The 12,906-nt window shown below is 46.4% G+C and overlaps 1 protein-coding gene across 1 annotated transcript in view; it reads right to left on the reverse strand.

The window, feature by feature from the left end:
- The window catches only part of Stard8 (StAR related lipid transfer domain containing 8), a 41,426-nt gene extending 31,492 nt beyond the window's left edge, over positions 1-9,934 (reverse strand). Inside the window, exon 1 of the mRNA XM_090326866.1 lies at positions 9,775-9,934. The gene's annotated coding sequence lies outside the window, so the exon portion shown is untranslated. The remainder of the gene's footprint in view (positions 1-9,774) is intronic.
- Between the last annotated feature and the right edge of the window lie 2,972 nt (positions 9,935-12,906).

The raw sequence follows: 12,906 nt of genomic DNA on the forward strand, positions 1-12,906 counted from the left end.
CTCCATTTCATAGCTAACAAAATGAAGACTCAGAGAAGTCAAGTCTCTCTGGCTATGTCTACCAAAGTTCCCAGGGCGCCCAGAACGTACTACACATTTCCGGGTGGGCTTTATTTCTGCTCCAATGTAACACTAGCCTTTCCCTTACATTTTTCCCTTTGTTTTTCCCACTGACAAGACCCTGCTAGGGTGGGTAGAGACTACTCACACCAGATGTTTGGCCAAGCTCCTCCTACAATAGCTTCCCATTCATGCCCCTACCTGACCTCTTGATCTCAACCTGAGGTAGAGAGCTTCAGACCACCGGTACCTGACTATCTCACACCTTAGGCCAGTCCTTTCCTGCCCCATAGAAGGGGTAGGAAATCCTGGGCCACCTCCCTTGGAGATTGGTCTCTCTGTCACTGGAGCATAGTTACAGACTGAACAGAGGTTTCTCTGTGGTGGGGAAACTGTGGGGTCAGCCCCATCTGCCAGGGTTCAAAATCTTCCCTCACCAGACACTGTTGCTGTCCTTTCCTTGTGCTTTAGCTAGGGATCATCAAGGCTAACACTCAGGATCACACTGTCTACTTTACTGAGTTGCTCTGAGAAGAGTGGAACCATGGGAGTACAATGCAAATTAAATAAGGGAGGGATGGGCATGGAGTGTTACCTAGTGGTAGAGTGCTTGCCTAGCATGCATGAAGCCCTAGGTTCAATTCCTGTGTACCACATACACAGAAAAAGCTTGAAGTGGTGCTGTGGCTCAAGTGGTTGGAGTGCTAGTTTTGAGAAAGCTCAAAGACAGTGCCTAGGTCCTGAGTTCAAGCCCCAGAACTGGTAAAAACAAAAGAAAGAAAAGAAAAGAAATGGAGAGGCCAGTGGCCATTATTGGTGTCACTGCCATCAGCCAATGGGGGAAGGAATGACTGAGTTGGTGTTCCTCCCAATCTGATTCACTCTTTTAGGCCTCACTGTGGGTATGGTTCACACTCATTTCCAGCTTCAGTGCTCCCTAAAATATCCCCTTCTCTCCACCCCCATCAGCTCCAGAGACAAGGCAAGAGACAGAATAGCAGCGTATGCTGGAATCCCCCATATAGGACATGGCATTCAGCTCATCAAGGTGAGCACTTAAGCTCATGACAGGCCTTGTCCTCTGCCAAGGAAGTAGGCAGAGAAAACGGAAGGCCTTACTTTGCAAGAGCTCCCTGATAGTGGGAAATGGCTAGACCTAAACAGCAAACAAATCAGAGAACTGACAATCGTAAGTGCATGAACTTACGATTCTGGGCCAGAAGCAAAATGGAGGGACAAAGGATGAACAAATGCAGCAGTGGTACTCAGTAGACATTATGCTGAAAGTCAGCTATACAACTTGTGGGTAGGGACAGGAGAAAAAAACTGGAAGAGAGCAAGGGAAAGGATGACATTATCCGAAAATAAATGCACTCATTACCTGATATATGTAACTGTAACTGTACATTATCTTTGTAAAAACAAGAAAAAAGAAAATAAATAAATGAACGAGGGCTAGAAGCAATAGCAGACATAGGGACAGTGATGAGGCTGGGGAGGTGGGATGTTCCAGGTCTAAGAGGAATTCTCAGAGGAGTGGAAAATATTTGGCCTAGAGAAGATATAGGGGGACTTGAGTTCTGTCCTAAGACTTCTAAGGATCAAGCATAGAGAATGGTTCTAGGTGATCCTGAGGGGCAGATTTTTGACCCAGGATTAGAAGGCAAGAGGAGACAAGAGATACAACTTTCAGCCATCCTACAGATGAAAGCAACAGCTGGAAACATCCCTCCCCCTACCTTTGAAGGTGGATGAACAGGTGGGACGGGGGGACATGGACTCCGGCCTCAGGAGTCTTAGACCTGCTGTCCTCTAAAGGCCTTTCTCCTCTGAACTCTATTGTGTGTCTGCCTCTAGGGGCATTGTGGGAACAAACAAATTGGTCTGGCGCTGACCAGTCCCTTCCTGATTCCCACAGAGTCCTAGGATCCCAGGAGCACCTTGGGTTGGTACTACCCAGAGAAAACAGGTCACTCATTAACTTATGGCTGAATGGGTCAAAGGGTGGCCACCTGGGATAGATGCAAACATGGGGAGGGGCTAGTAAGCAAACAGCACAAAAACCAATGCCCAAGGGAAATCCTTGTGGCAGTGCAAGTTCCAGTTACCCTGAACTGTGTCAGGTCACTTAGAATATTCAATAATTGGGCCTGGCTGAATTTGAAGTCATGCCTCCATTGCCTTGTGGAGGAGGAAAAGGTTTTGAGTGGAGTGCATATCCGAACTGCTGGAAGAAAATCTGAAAAGGCCAGAGTCCAAGCCAACCGGTCCCACTTACTTTAAAGACAGGAATATGGATGCCTAGAGAATGTAATGGTGTTCTCCAAAGTCACTCAGAGAAGGGCAGAAGCAGATGTCAACTTCCCTGACTGTATTGGCCCACAGGATTCACTACATGTTTCCTTCTCTTCCCACTGAAACTACAGAAAACTGCTTGTGGTCTGGAGCTTTCTAAATTGGGCCTGCGTTCTGGTCTGATCCTTCCTAACTCCCACTGCTTGTCTTGATACAGGATCTCTGAGAAAAGCTTCCTCCTCTGCTGTGGTGATCCTCAGCCTCAAGGCTCCTCCTCCCAACCCTTTGCTCTGTAGCCTGGTATGAAGATACCCAGATCCCAACTCTAACCCTACACACTTACACACTCACACTATTTCACACCATCTCCAGTAACCACAGACTTACATTGTGAGTATTTCTTGCTCTTTTAGACTTGCTTTATTTTTAGTCAATATTTTGAATTGTATTTTTTATTTTATTTTATTTTTATTATTTATCTTTAAGTAGCTGTACAAAACTGTTTCAAGTCACTATTAATTTATGAGAAGATTGCATCTTGATTAAGGTCACTCCTTTCTCTTTTAAACTTTTTCTTTTTAAAAGTTTGTGTTGTGGGGGAGGGTGATGGGTACCAAGACATGTGAAAGGGTATCAATGTATGTGAATTAATGCACCTTCTATCTGGCAAATATCATGTAACCCTTTTACTAAGTACAATAAAAAATTATAAAAAAAAATAAGTTTATGTTGTATAAGGACCCCGTAGCCCGCTTTTGTGTCAGGCCCGTTCCTTTGATCATGGACCCTTGCAGTTGTTATTATAAAGGTGATTTAAAGAGTACATTTCTTTTTGTACAATGTCACTCCTTCCCTCAATTTCTTCTTTTGGACTTTCAAATTGGGAGCAGACACCCCCATCTCATTCTGGTTCTAATACATAAAAGTCCTCTCATCCCATTATTTATCCCAGTCTCCCTCCCCCTTTGCCAGTTGTAAGTCTTGAACTCAGGGCCTGGGGGCTGTCCATAAACTTCTCTTGCTCAAGGCTACTGCTCTACGACTTGAACCACAGCACTACTTCTGGCTTTTTTTTGTTTTGAGCAGTATATTGGAGGTAAGAATATCATGGACTTTTCAGTCAAGCTGGCTTTAGAATTCTGATCCTCAGATCTCAGCTTCCTGAATAGCTAGGATTATAGGTGTGAGGCACCAGGCTTCCCAGTCCCTTTTTTTTGACAGTCCTGGGCATGAGCTCTGGGCCTGAGCACTGTCCTTGGAGTTTCTCAAGGCTAGAGCTCTACCACTTGAGCCATACCACCACTTCTAGCTTTTTTTCTATGTATGTGGTACCAAGGAATCAAACCCAGGTCTTCATGCATGACAGGCAAGCACTCCACCACTAGGCCAAACTCCCGTGCCCCCCCCCCATTCCCTTTTAATTCAATTCCCCTGTGCTTTACAATGCAATCCAGGCATGGTATCCTTTAAGCATGTGAATAACCACTTCTGTTTGCCAAAGTTAAGGACAAAGGAGCAGAATTTTAATTGGCCCCAGAAGTTCCCGAGTCAATGTCTTCCTGGGGGAAAAGGTAAGAGTTTAGGATGGGGTTCCTTTAAGGCTTGGGGTGGACAAGGAGCTTAGTTAATGGTCATCCCCTAGAGGTGACTTTCTAAAGTGGTTATTATGTGGCTCAATTATTAACCAAGCAGTGGCAGGACCCCAGGCTTGTTGGAAAGGGGCCACTCCTTTCCCAAGGACAGGCCAAGAACAGGAGGCTGCACCAAGGGAGAGCATTCCTGGGGTCTTTCTGTCCCTCTCAAACAGGACAGGCTGCGGTGGGGCGGGTGGGGACAGAGGCCTGTGCTGAGGGCAACTCTCTCTCAGCCCACATGGGGGTGGAGGAGGGCTGGCCCGGAAATTGAGGAAGTCAGCACACCCTTAGTGGGGTGGGAGGGAAAAGAGAGACAGTGAGGGGTTTTATCGTGAATGAGAGAGGAAGCTCCAAGCTGGGCCTTGGTGATTAGATGACAAGCTGAGAAAGACGCTCATCCTGAATGCATCCTGTTTTGCTCCAAACTGGCCTCAGGGGCCAGGGGCAAGGGAGGGGCCTGGGTAGAACACAGCCTCTCAGGAATTCTCCCAGGCCTATTGACCTCTAGCTCCTGGGTGGCCACGGAACTGGCCGTGGAACCTAAGAGGCAAGTGAGAGAGTTCAAACCTCCAATTCACCCCCAGAGAATCTAAGGGTGAAGGCAGAGTTTCCACCAGAAGCTTCCACGGGTCAGTCTGGGGATCAGGATCCCCAGGGACGGCTAAACATCTGCCACTACTCACTGCCACTAGCAGTGTGGCATCTGTAAAATGAAGGGCAAGGACTCCATAATCCCTCTAGGTCGAACCTTTCCTGGGCCCCTCTTTCAAGGTTCAGCTCAAATATCACTGCCTCTGTCAGTCACCTTCTCTTCAGTCCAAAACAATCAATTGCTCCCTGGTGGGAACTCTCAGGATAAAACCTCAATAATTGAAAATAGAAAAATGGTTGAACATTTTTTTTTGCTGTCCCTGGAGCTTGAACTCAGGGTCTGGGCTTTACTCCTGAGCCTCTTTGTATTCAACGCTAGAGCTCTACTACTTAAACCACAGCACCACTTCCAGCTTTTTCTGAGTAGTTTATGGAGATAAGAGTCTCATGGCCTTTTTTTCCTGCCTGGGCTGGCTTTGAACCACAATCAGATATCAGCCTCCTGAGTAGCTAGGATTACAGGGATGAGCTACTAGCCCCAGTTTGGGTAGACATTTAATAATCTTAAAGGGACTCATTTTGGTGTGATAATGGCAGGGTGGTGACTTTTTTAATTTACTATTTTTTGTTTATGTGGTACTGAGGAATCAAACCCAGGTCCTTGTGCATTCTAGTAAGCACTCTACCATTAAGCCATACTCCCAGCCTGGTGATTTTTTTTATGATCGTTATCTTTTAAAAATATATATTGAAAAAATTTAGGTGAACCAATAACGTATCTGGGATTTGGATCCACATATAAGAAGAAAGAGAGGGGCTGGGAGTTTGGCCTAGTGGTTAAAGTGCTTGCCTAGCATGCACGAAGACCCGGGTTCGATTCCTTGGTACCACATACATAGAAAAAAGCTGGAAGTGGTGCTGAGGCTCAAGTGGTAGAGCTCTAGCCTTGAGAAAGTCCAAGGACCCTGAGCTCAAACCCAGGACTGGCAAAAAAAAAAAGAAGAAAGAGAATAAAATAGGTAGATATGTAGTACTGGAGACTTTATTACATTGACTCTCTTTTGAAATATGTGCAGAATTTTCATAATATTTTTAAACATTACTGTGATAAAATATCAGGAGGTCGTGTATTACTCAAGGCCCTAGCCCCAGACTGGATAGATTTCCTTGAAGGTGGGAATTCTATGTTGCCTATAATACCTAGCAGAAAGTCTGACCTTAATGACTAATCATTTATAGAGCACTTGGTGGTGTTTACAAAGTGCCCTAAGCAGTGGATCCCCTTGCTCAGTTCAATGAAAAAAAAAACACAGATAGAAAAGGAGGGTCTGAAAGGCTGAAGAAACACTAGAGCCTGGATTCATTTAAACTTCTATGTGTCCATCCCAAATCCCCTGTCCTTTCTCCATGCCACCCTGGACTCCTAAGGGACTTAACATTCAGTTCTCAAAATCTTGAGTGTGGAAGAAAGTAAACAGGATCAGCAATGGTTGGGCATTTGAGCTCCCAACATTGAGGGCTGCACGAGAGTAGCTCACATACAACCTCAGTACCAGGGCACAGACTGTGGCACTTGATTCCTATCTGATAGGCCCCATATGTGTGAGCACCCCATATACAAAGTTAGATCCTAGGTCACACACGAACAGAGAGAGAGAGAGGGAGAGAGAGAGAGAGAGAGAGAGACAGAGACAGAAACAGAGACAGAGAGACAGAGAGAGAGAGACAGAGAGACAGAGACAGAGACTGAGAGAGAGACAGAGAGACAGAGACAGAGAGAGACAGAGACAGAGAGGCAGAGATGTAGAGACAGAGAACGAGACAGAGACAGACAAAGACAGAGACAGAGACAGAGAGTGTGCCAGTCCTGGGGCTTGAACTCAGGGCCTGGTCACTGTCCCTGAGTCTCTTTCTGCTCAAGGCTACTGGTCTACCACTTGAACCACAGCACCACTTCTGGCTTTTTATGTGGTACTGAGGAATCTAATCAGGTCTTCATGTATGCTAGGCAAGCACTCTACCACTATGCCACACTCCCAGACCCTTTTTTTTTTTGCCAGTCTTGGGGCTTTAACTCTGGGTTTAGATACTGTCCCTGGGCTCCTTTTGCTCAATGCTAACACTCTACCACTTGAACCACAGTGAAACTTCCATCTTTTTCTGTGATTAATTGGAGATAAGAGCCTCACAGACTTTCCTGCTTGGTCTGGCTTAGAACCATATCCTCAGAGCTCAGCCTCCTAAACATCTAGGATCAGAGACGCGAATCACCAGTACTGCACATGACTAGAGTCTTAATAAACATATGATACCAACAACTGCACATCCAGCTCTCTGTTCAACCACCCTGGCTGGGGTTGTGGAGTGTGGGAGAAACTCACCAAGGTTGTATGTGTAGTTCAGGGGTAAAATGCTTGACTAGTATGTGATCTTGGTTTCCCATCCCAAAGCCATGGCTTCTTTAACATTTCCACAATTGTTTTAGCTGCAGAGCAGCCTCGCTAAGAACCAAGGCCATGATGCTTGATCCTAATCAAACTGGGAGTCCAAGGGATAAAATCCTTGCTCTCTTGTCTAAAGGGAATTCCTTTTTCCAACCAAGAATCCTTACGTACCTTATCCCAAGAAGACGAGTACACAGCCTGCCATCCACTGAACCTACATTTTGTATGGGTAGACTCGGGAGATTGCCAGAAAAAAAAAAAGAAAAGAAATGCCCTGTTGGGGGGGTGTGGGGGGGAAGATAATGGGTACCAAGACATGTGAAAGGGTATCAATGTATGTGAATTAATGCACCTTCTATCTGGCAAATATCATGTAACCCTTTTACTAATTACAATAAAAAAATAATAATAGTAAAAATAAAAAAAATAAAAAAAAGAAATGCCCTGTTGAGATAGCACTCCAGCTGGACAGTATCTCTCTTCCCTTTTTACCTTCTGGGTTTGCTTTTATGTCCTTGCTACTCTCGCTACACTGGACCCAGGGCTCTTCTCTGATCCATCTTAGAGTTCTCAAAAATGGATATTTACAACAATAAGAACATAGTGAGTCAAAGTTTATGCCTCTTTTTACTGCTTTCTTCTCTTATGCCTGAGCGTACTGAGGTTTAACAAGGAAGGCCTGCCACATCAGATACACAACCCCTTGGTACACCTTCTGCCCCTTCTCTTACTCTTACAGTATCTAGACATCGTGTACTGGCAGCAATCCAGAAGACAGAGCTGCAGATCCAGAGGGACTCAGAATACACTTCCAGCAGTGACTTAGGTGTGCCAAGAGGGTAAGAGAACAAGAGGAGATAACACTGTCCAGTGTGGAGGGCTGGGAAGCCATACTAAAGGCAGCAGAAAGTCTAAATGTAAGGCCTAACACCGGGACACAAGATTAGATATTAGAAACAGGAATCGGGGCTGGGAATGTGGCTTAGTGGTTGAATGCTTGCCTAGCATGCATGAATTCCTGGGTTCAATTCCTAAGTACCACATAAACAGCAAAGGCTGGAAGTAATGCTGTGGGCTCAGGTGGTAGAGTGCTAGCCCTGAGTAAAAGAAGGTCAGGGACAGTGCCCAGGCCCTAAGTTCAAGCCCCAGGAGTGGTAAAAAGAAAAAAAAAAGAAATGGTGGGGCCAGGAGTTTGGCCTAGTGCTAGAGTGCTTGCCTAGCATGCACGAAGACCTGGGTTCTATTCTTCAGTACCATATACATAGAAAAAAAAGCTGGAAGTGGTGCTGCGACTCAAGTGGTAGAGCTCTAGACTTGAGAACCTCTAGCCTTGAGAACCTCCAAGGACAGTGCTCAGGTCCTGAGCTCAAGCCCAGGAGTGGCAAAAAAAAGGAAAAAAAAAAGAAATGATGAGCAGCCCGTAATATCCATGTAGATAGGCAAATACAAGTCTGGTTTGAAAGAGCATTGCTCCCACCTCTTCCACACAAGTCATATCCTTGTCACTCCATTAGCCACATTTTTCTCCCATATCTTTGGCTTGTTTATCCTCCCATTTGCAGGCAAGATCTGTTTCTCCCTTATTCCAGAAGGATATAGATGGAACTGTACATAGTGGAGGTGGAACCTGCAACTTTTAGACAGGGGGTGGGAAGCTGGTGGTGTAGCAGGAGTCAGGGTTTGAAAATAGCCTTGGCGGTGATTCATTCTCATCTCCTGGCATCATTAGGTGGTCTGAGACCCAAAGAAGCCAGGACTCCAGGACTTGGGGTGAGCCTAGACTCCAAGTTAGCTTAACCTGAGTGGGGGAGCCTGACTCTGGAAACTTCCACCTCTTCCAAACCGCAGTCTCACTATCTCCCCTCAAGCAACACACTCCGGCAATCACAAGACTGTTCTCAAGCAGGTCATAGACAACTCTTTTACCTGCCAGTTAAGGAGTCTAGCCCCAGGCACTAAGGAAGTCTTAGGGCAAAAGACCCAGGCCCTTTACACTTCAGTGTCTAAAAAACACTGTGAGTTCTAGAAATAGTGTGGTAGTGTAAAGTCACATGAACTGGTTGAACCCCATTTTCCTGAGCAGTAATTCATTGCTCAACTGTAACAAACATTAGGTGAAGAGACAGAGAGGCTTAGACTACCTACTTTCGAACTCCTCCAAAATTTCCACCAGCAGGCGTTTCTTGGGGTTCTCCAATGGAAATTTATTTGGAACTTTTTGGACAAAGAGCTCTCCTAAAAGATGATTTAGTATAAGGTCTATATTGAGAGGAGAAACGCATAGCCAGTAGCTTTTGGGAGGGGTGGTGAGAGGCCGGTACATGAGTTCGAGACCTGAGAAAGCCATGTGGTCAAAAGAAGAGGGCTTCCTGAAAATGCTCTCAAAAGTAAAACAGATGGAGAAACCACATCATCCAGTCACTTGGTCAGTGAGCCCCACGCCCTGTCTCCTTTCGCCTCGCCCCGCCGGAGCCCCAACTCGAGTCTCAGCCAAGCCCAGCGTCCTGTTTGTGGGAAGAGATCGCAGCCAGTACGACTAGGGATTCCCCCAATATCGGCAACTGTGAAACCAGCTATGAGGACCGCCAGTGGTGGCTCGGCTCGCTTCCTCCTCGTCCCTAGCGTATGCTGCCCCAGTGGACCCGCTAGGGACAGGGCAGAGCCACAGCACGTCAGACTGGCGAAGCGATGAGAGGGAGCCGTGGCTTCCCAATCTGTCTGTGTGCCCCTGAGATCGCCTCAACTCTTACCTGGAGGGCGCGTCCACGTTTTGGGGTTCAGACTCCGACACAGCGGCGAGTGGGCGGTAGGAGAGAATAGCCAAAATGCTCCTTCCCGGGCACGCGCGGAGCCTGGGGTCGGGCGGGGGTAAGGGTGCCAGCCAGAGGAGCAGCTGTGGCAGCTGCTTAGCCCTTGTCAACCCGAAGCCACTAGCCGCGCAGGTGGGGAGGGATCGTCGGCGAGCCCGACGGCCAAAGCGCCCCACCCACCAAGATCTTCGACCAATAACAGTGCAGTTCTGCCCACCGGCCTCCTCAGAAAGCCGCCCAAATCAGAGTGGGCGGGTCTCTCTCTGCGGATCCTCCAATCACTGCGCTTCTGCCTTTCCCTCAGGTCACACCGCGGGGAGGGAGGAGGCTGGAAACTAGAGCCAACCAGGGGAGCCTGAAGCAGCAAGTCAGCCAGAAACGCTGACGGTGTTCTGAAACTCTGGCACCGCGTGGAGACTTCAAATACATAGTATATGTGCAGAGAGGCGTCAAGTGACTTGTTCAGGATAATTTGTAATGAGTCCACAAGTCATTAATTGAATATGTGAGCAGGAGATGCCATCTCCTACTTTTATCCTTTTTTTTTTTAACTCAGGGCCTGGGGACGCTGTCCCTCAGCTTTTTGCTCAAGACTAGCTCTCTACTATTTGAGCCACGCCGACACTTCCGAATTTTTGATGCTTAATTGTACATAAAAATCTCAAGGACTTTCTTTGCACGGCTGGCTTTGAGCAGCAATCCTCAGATCTCAGCTACCATCCCAACTAGCTACGATTACAGGTATGAGCCATTTGCCTACAATTTATCTTCTCCTCCTTCTTTAGGCACCAAATTCTACAACCTAATAACCCCACTTCTCTACCCCTCCAAGACTAAATTCTTCCACCATGCAAAAATACATGGGAAACTTGGGCACCAGCATTAATCCTGGCAGATGCACTTGGCCATGACTTCAGACAAGTACTACCAAAAAACCGGTTAAAATTCAGTAAGAAATTTGGGGATAGGGCCGAGAGTTTGGCCTACTAGTTAAAGTGCTTGCCTAGCATGCATAAAGACCCGGGTTCGATTCCTCGGTACCACATACATAGAAAAAAGCCAAAAGTGGTGCTGAGGCTCAAGTGGTAGAGCTCTAGCCTTGAGAAAGTCCAAGGACAGTGCTCAAGCCCGGAGCTGAAGCCCAGGACTGGCAAAAAAAAAGAAAGAAATTTGGGGATAGCATTTGATTTCTCTCTTGTTTGTCACAGAAAGGTTCCAACACAAATTCACAATTTTGACTTCACTGCTGAATTGTGAACTCCTATTAGCTAGGTCTCACAGTATCCACAATCGTATGCAGCACAATCATTGCACTCCCCACACATTTACAAGCACAGAAACTAAGGGATGGTGACTCCCTCTAGACTACTCATAGACAATCCATGGCAGGGCTAATGCACCCACACTAGTCATTTCTCCACGCCTAACAGGAGAAATGAAGCCAAGGTCCTTTGAATGTAGGCACTACATCCATGTCCACGCGATTGCTACAGGACCCACATCAGACAAGAATAAAGATGTGGGGCTGGGAATGTGGCTTAGTGGTAGAGTGCTTGCCTAGCATGCATGAAGCACTGGGTTCAATTCCTCACTAGCACATAAACAGAAAAAGCTAGAAGTAGTGCTATGGCTCACGTAGTAAAGCACTAGCCTTAACCACAAACAAGCTCAGGGACAGTGCCCAGGCCCTGAGTTCAAGCCCAGGACCGGCAAAAAAAAAGAATAAACACTTTTTGGGAGGAACAATTTTTTCAAGTTTACCACAAACAATAAACCAAATGTAGCCTACTCCCAGGAGACCTCCACCTATGGGTCCTCCATTGTGCTAGGCCAAACTCAAATTCTCCCCCCTTCCTTCTCTGCTGGACCTTATAAGAATCAGAGAATCAATAATAAAGCAAGGTTTTCCCCAACCCCCAACTTCTACCCTCAGTTTCTCTCAATGGTACGACTGCAATTATTATCCTCAAGGTGAGTCATAGTCCCCATGAGACCCAAACATGGATGAGACCTGCACACTACAACTGATTCCCACAAACAAAATCCACCCTGAGACAGGAATCCTTATGAAGGGTGGGAAGGGATATGACCTCCTTCCTGAAGCTCTCTTGTAATCATTGTAAGAATCACTGAGGCTCTGACTTGTAGCCAAAAGGCTTTTTCTTTGCACAGAGCTACAAAGGACTGAAACGTGGAAGACATGCCATGATCCTGCCTGTTCCCTCTGGGAACAAAACCACAGCTGATTATATTCACATACATGGCACTGAGCACACTGCTGCTGACACTACAAAGGATGTTAAAAGGTATTGAACGGTATCCTGGAAGAAACTATAATCATTGGGCACTTACAATCATAGCTTCTCAGGAGGCTGAGATCTGAGGATGGAAGTTTGAAACTAGCCCAGGCTGGAAAGTTCATGAGACTCTTATGTCCAATTAACCACCAAAAAGCCAGAAGTAGAGCTATGGATCAAATGATAGACTGCCACCCTTGAGCATAAAAGCCTAAAACCTATGTTCAAGATCCTATACTGGCACCAAAAATAATGCAATAAACATACAAGAGGTGAAAATAGGGGCTGGGAGGGTGGCTTGGTTGTAGTGTGCTTCCCTAGCATAAATGAAGTGCTGGGTTTGATTCCTCAGTAACACATACACAGAAAAAGCTAGAGCCATGCGGGGCGCTGTGGCTCACGCCTCTAATCCTAGCTACACAGGAGGCTGAGACCTGAGCATCGTGGTTCAAAGCCAGCCTGGGCAGAATTGGAGATTCTTATCGCCAATTAACCACTAGAAAATCAGAAGTGGCGCTGTGGCTCAAGGGGTAGGGAAGTAGCCTTGAGCTGAAGTGCTCAGGGACAATGCCCAGTCCCAGGGTTCAAGGTCCACAACCGACAAACAAAAATGGAAAAAGAAAAAGAAAACACTGGAACTGGCTCTGTGGCTCAGGACAGCACGCCAGGCCTGATTTCAAACTGTAATACTGAAAGGAGAAAAAGAGAAAAAAACATCCAAAAGTTACAAAAACTATAAAGATACAAACCATTATAAATAAACACAATGGAACAC

This window comes from Megascapheus bottae, chromosome X (assembly GCF_031878675.1).
Source record: "Megascapheus bottae isolate mThoBot1 chromosome X, mThoBot2.hap1, whole genome shotgun sequence".
Taxonomy (NCBI): Eukaryota; Metazoa; Chordata; class Mammalia; order Rodentia; family Geomyidae; genus Megascapheus; species Megascapheus bottae.